This window comes from Danio aesculapii, chromosome 5, assembly GCF_903798145.1.
Source record: "Danio aesculapii chromosome 5, fDanAes4.1, whole genome shotgun sequence".
NCBI classification, from domain to species: Eukaryota; Metazoa; Chordata; class Actinopteri; order Cypriniformes; family Danionidae; genus Danio; species Danio aesculapii.
The window spans coordinates 71932253-71938568 of record NC_079439.1 but is presented as its reverse complement, the minus strand read 5'-3'; positions in this window follow the sequence as shown (position 1 = coordinate 71938568).

Here is a 6316-nt window from a genome sequence, read left to right as displayed (position 1 = left end):
TTCCTACTTTGCGTCCTTCTGGAGCATTAAAATATACTCTTTTAATTAATCAAACAGATTGAAGATTCTATAAACGATTCTAGATTTTTTTTTTCTAAATTCAAAAGCAAAAACCCTGCACTGAACAATAATTAGCCAAAAGTGAAAATGCACTTAGTAATAAAATATATTTTCTGAACACATTAAAAACTCCAAAACAAAACAATTAACATTAATAAAAAAGAGAGATCCAGAAATAATAAAATCAAGTTATATCAATATAAAAAAATATGAAAAAGAGAAGCAACAAATACTGGGTTAATGTACTGTAAATACCCAAACACAAACTTTATTATTCTCTTCAGTCGCCTTCCCTGTTCCTTACCTTTGAGATGCAGGGTCCAGAGCCTATATTAAACTATGAATAATTAAATAAGGACATAACTTTTATAAACATGTCTCAGGAAAAATATTACCAGTGTGCATAATGTCAGTGAAAGACACTTCAGTACTATTGCGTTTCAGTTAAATGCATTTCAGTTTAGTGTCTGTAAAACCAGGAAAAAGTAAAATGTGTTATAAGTAGACGACGTTTATTATTCTATAGTTGCCTATTTTCGATAAATGTGCTACTAGATTATGTCTTTAACATCATAATTAGCACTTAAAAGCGATGCTAAAATTGTGCTTGTTTCTTCCAGTCGTCATTTTCCCCTCAGTTTTTCTACGCCTGAAGATCAGCATTAGATGTTTCATTTTCACGGTGCAACATCCAAATAAATCACCTATATACAATATAACGGCTGACACCACTAGCAGGTTGTGGGGGCCCCCTAGTGGCGGCGTGTCCCTAAGAAGCCGCTTAGTTCGCTCTATATATAAGTACTGTGAACTTAGTCCATTTAAGTTAATTACGGCGCGATTCACTTACGTTTTCATTACAAGTGCCGTCACCCCTCCTATGCAATCCTCAAAACAGTCATATAGCGGTGCGTGACTGTCAGCTGACGCGCTCCATAGTGATAAATAGACGCTGTTTCTCAAAAGGATTCTGTACACATAATTTGAAGCGGAGAGAAAGTCTGGCTTTTGGCTGCGTGTTTGAACAGACATATACACATAATTAATAATAATAATATCTAAAGATGTCGATCTTGCTGGTTTTTTTTTTTTCAAACACAACTATTTAAGTCCTAAATGAGCATAAAAAGTTAGCAAAGCAATCGAATTCTTTCATTATAACGTTAGATGTGATGTTAGATGCATGTTTAAAGTCACACCTCTGTTATTTAATATAATCAAACGACAAATCTAAATAAATAAGAGATTCATTCATTATTCTTTAATCAGAGTGTGTAAGTTATACAGTGAAGAAACGGCTAATGAGATTTGATAGCTTGATTCTATTTCATTATAATAGCTATTAATTTTAATAAGCTGAACTGTTTGCTAATGTATTGCTAATGTATACTATTTAATTTTTCTTTTGTAAATGATAATAATAAAACATATTACTGACCATTTAACTGTTTACATTTCAGAAGAACAGCACTCATGCTTTGGATCTTGACATTTTTTTAACATTATTGTTTGATGCTTCACTCAAAGAGCCATAGCTATGCTAAGGCTAATTCTGAGATCAGTAAGGATTTTTGAAGTAAGTTTGCTATTGGGTTCAGTTTGCTAAAACTAAAGTGAAATAACACATGCTAAGTCAGTGGAAATGTGTGTTTTAATTAAACAAGTTATGTCAGATGTACTAATTTGTAACTATTCCTTCATTCATTCATTTTTTTTTTCAGCTTAGTCTCTTTATTAATCAGGGGTTGCCACAGCAGAATGAACCGCCAACTTATCCAGCATATGTTCTACGCAGCGGATGCCCTTCCAGCTGCAACCCATCACTGGGAATACTTTGTAACTAATAAGATTTATTTAAATTATCAAAAAAATAAATAAAAAGCAGTGCTCCTTTTACTAAACATGAACTTTACATGATTAATTTGAATAAATATAGACTCAAAATGAAAGATAATCAATTAACTTTGATTATTTAGCAGTGTTCGGTTAAATATTAAGTCAATATATTCATATTGACAATTTAATTGTATCTGAAATTTGAATGAAAATTTACTTGAAATTTGTTAGTGCAAATTGTTACGAGGATTTTATTAAGTAAATCTTAAGAGTTATTTTTTCAGTGTAGTTCATTATGATGTGATTTACCTTCCATGTGTGATTTAATTAAACAAGAATCACAGCACTGATTTTTCCAATCCCCATAGACAAGAAACAAACAAAGTAGTGACTGCAGGTTAAAGGAAAGTAGTGGAGTAAAAGCACCGATACAGCACTACAAATGTGCTCAAGGGAAAGTAAAAGTAGACATTTATAAAAACTACAAGTTAAAACTACTTAATTACAGTAGTTTGAGCACTTGTAATTTATTACTTTAACTGAATCTGAAAATGCTGGAATTGTAAAAAGTGAGCGATAGCCTGAAGATTTAGCAGTGCTTTATTGATACACAATACATGACAGAGAAATAAAGTTACTCATTGGCATTTTAAATCATTTTTTGTTTGTTTTGTTTTCAAGTGGTGATACATCAGGTATATTGGCGATAATCCAGAGCACCAAAAGTATGAAAATCACAGTAAAACTTTACAATAAGATTCAGTTTAACATCAACACAGTAAAGCAAATCACAGTGTTTATTGACCCGGGGTAATCTTCACTTACAATTATACTAATCCACGGTGAGTTATAGAGCACTAAACAGTGTTGATTTATGCTACTCCACTGGTATATGTATACATTAAACTACATTAATACATTGTTATTTCTCGGTGGCCATCATGTTAACATATAGAACCTTATTGTAAAGTGATATAAAATTAAAAAGGTCACAGCATACTGTATATTCTAATAAAATGCGTCTAATTTCTGGAGATTCTGGAGTGGGAAACCCAAAACTGCTCTGCGTTTAGGAAACCAGTGATGTTTTTGGACTGGGAGTCTCCTCAGTTATACATTACATATGAATCACATTGCAGCCAAAATATAAAGTACAGAAAGTTTAGCCGTAATTTGTAAGCATTGTGAAGTCGAGCACACACACAGGTCTGGAAATGCGAAAATGAAAGGACACTTGACGTACAAGGCTCGATGCTGATGGGTCTGTAATGCTGATGATGACCATGGTGTGTGTGTGTTTATATTTATATTGAAATAGCTGTAATGAAACTTTAAATATACAAGGCAATTTGACTGTTACACGGTTTCACGTCACTATTTACATCTTCATTGTTGCCAACTGGATGAAACATTCATTTTAGTCTGTTATAAAGCTCTCGGTACAAATCTGCTCTTATTTTCTTACGTTTGCTCTTTTTTCCTCAACATTTCAAAGACATACACACTGTAAAAAGTCAAAACTTGAACAATTGCTTTGTGATTTTTAAACAAGTTGAATTTGATGAATTCACTGTATTTTTTTCAGTTCATCCCACATGAAAAATGTACTATAGTAATTTTATATATATATATATATATATATATATATATATATATATATATATATATATATATATATATATATATATATATATATATAGTGTACTAACTGACAAAAGCCTATCAAAGTTTTAGGAACAGCAAATAATAACTTGACTTCTAGTTTGGTATCAGAGGTGGCTTATATGAAAGGCAAAGGCCTCTAGATTACGCTTATTTGAGCACAATAAAATCTGATCATGCCTTGATTATGAATGATTTCATTAGGACAGTAAGGGACAGTAAAGTAAAGTCTTGTCACTGAACCTTCAATAATGTCCAGTATAGAATATGTGCTCATGCTGCAGTGGAAACAGAATGAATATTGTGTCTGACTCCATCATGAGCTTGGAGGACTGCATCCATACATCTCTGCAATGACTCAAATCACTGATTAATAAAGTCATCTGGAATGGCAAAGAAAGCGTTCTTGCAGGTACTCCCAGAGTTCATCAAGATCCTTTGGATTCATCTTCAACGCCTCCTCCTTCATCTTATCCCAGACATGCTCAATAATGTTCATGTCTGGTGACTGGGCTGGCCAATCCTGGAGCACTTAACCTTCTTTGCTTTCAGGAGCTTTGATGTGGAGGCTGAAGTATGAGAAGGAGCGCTATCCTGCTGGAGAATTCACCCTCTCCTGTGGTTTGTAATGTAATGGGCAGCACAAATGTCTTGATACCTCAGGCTGATGATGTTGATCATCCACTCTGCAGATCTCTCGCACAACCCCATACTGAATGTAACCCCAAACCATGATTTCTCCTTCACCAAACTTAACTGATTTCTGTAAGAATCTTGGCTCCATGCAGGTTCCAGTAGGTGTTCTGCAGTATTTGTGATGATTGGGATGCAGTTCAGCAGATGATTTATCAGAGAAATCCACCTTCTGACACTTTTCTGATCAACTAGAAGTCAAGATATTATTTGTCAGGTAGTGTATAATGCAAACAGTTTAGGATGGTCCAAAAACACAAGTACGTACTATAAATGACTTGAGGACCCTCAATAGTGAACACTAGTCAGGTAAGAAACTCTGTCTTCTGTAAAATTGAAGTTCCCATATTTTGACTGCTGGATAAACACACCGGCGTTTCTTCACCTGTGAATATTTCTGCATTTTTCCACAAATTAGAAAGAAGCTTTCCTTTAAAAAGGTATGTCATGATCACAAGTTCTTCTTACCTACGTCTGCCATGTAATAAATGCACTGTATTAACAAACAATTACATACATATATTACAATATTAGTTACAATCATGTCCCGACTGCATTAACGACAGCATTTCCAGAGCAAGGAAAACTGAGGAGTGACTGAATAACATTTTAATCTCACAATTATTGTTTTACATTTGCAATTGATGTATTTGTTCAGCAACTGGAGCAACGGATAAACGAATAAACAGAAAATAATATCAATAATAATAATGCAACAGCCCCTATAAAATCAAATTTTACATGTATAAGACCCTTGTACAAATAACTTACAGAAACAATAAAAAATATATAACTTACAAAAGTATAACGCTCTCAATAAATAGTTCTACTATGTACACTATGATACTGTATGTAGCTAATAGACGCAAAATCATCAATATACCAAAAATATGGAAGCAGCAAACATTACAGGCATGAGGTACAGCGAGAAATCCTATGGTGAATACAGTAGTGTGTGTGAGAATCTTCATTGAACAAGCCCAGAACACAGCTTTACACGCTTGGAGGAAACCAAAGAGTGTCTAAAACAGGGGTGTCCAAACTCCTGGAGGATCGGTGTCCTAAATATTTCAGTTCAAATACCAATGAAACACTCCTGAACCAGCTTATCAAGCTCTTTCTCGGTATGCTAGAAATGTGTTAGTGTGTTGGAAGTTGGAGGTAAGCTATGCAGGAAATAAGCCCGCAGGACCAAGTTTGGACACCCCTGTTCTAGTACACCTAAAAAAAATAGCTTGATTAGCTGGTTCAGGTGTGTTTAATTGGGGTTGGAACTAAAATATGCAGGACAACGGCCCTCCAGGACCGAGTTTGGACACCCCTGGTCTAAAAGAAAGCAGAAAAATGAGTATTTGGTGTGATAAGCAGCCGATTTGAATGTTATCACTCATTTGAATTGGCGTTATCAGCTGATAGATTTGGTCTAGTAGGGGCCTTCTGCACCTACCAGGCTCAGAAGGCTATTATCATCCATCCACATGGTTAATCAGCTAAACTAATAGAAATGACTACAGATCCAGATTTGTTTTTACATTACTGTGATGGTTGGGTTTAGGGTTGGGGTAGGGGTAGACAATAATAAAATACAATTAATGAGAAATTTAATTAGTATAAATAATTCTCGTTAACTTCCGGCTGCAGCCGTATCAGAAATATAGCTGATTAACCATGTGGATGGATGATAACAGTCTTCTGAGCCTTCAGTAGGTGTAGAAGGCCCCTACTGGCCCATATCTATCAGCTGATAACCACTAATAAAGCCCATTCAATTGAGTAATAACATTCAAAGCAGTTGTACTAAGCCCATTCTAGTAATTCAGATTGCCGATTTTGCATGTGATATTAGAGAAACATGTAACAGTGAGAAAATAGTAGAAAACGCAAGGCATTTGGCTGATACATTTATACAGCGTTTAAAAAAAAAAAAAGAAGGAAGACAAAGCATTGGCTGACAGACCTGTCAATCATCAGCCCTGTCGGTTGATTGGCAAGTTGAAGTTGGTGCTAATTTGGCAACATGGTTGCTAATCAGTTTTGCTGTCCATCTTGGCAATAAATGCTGATT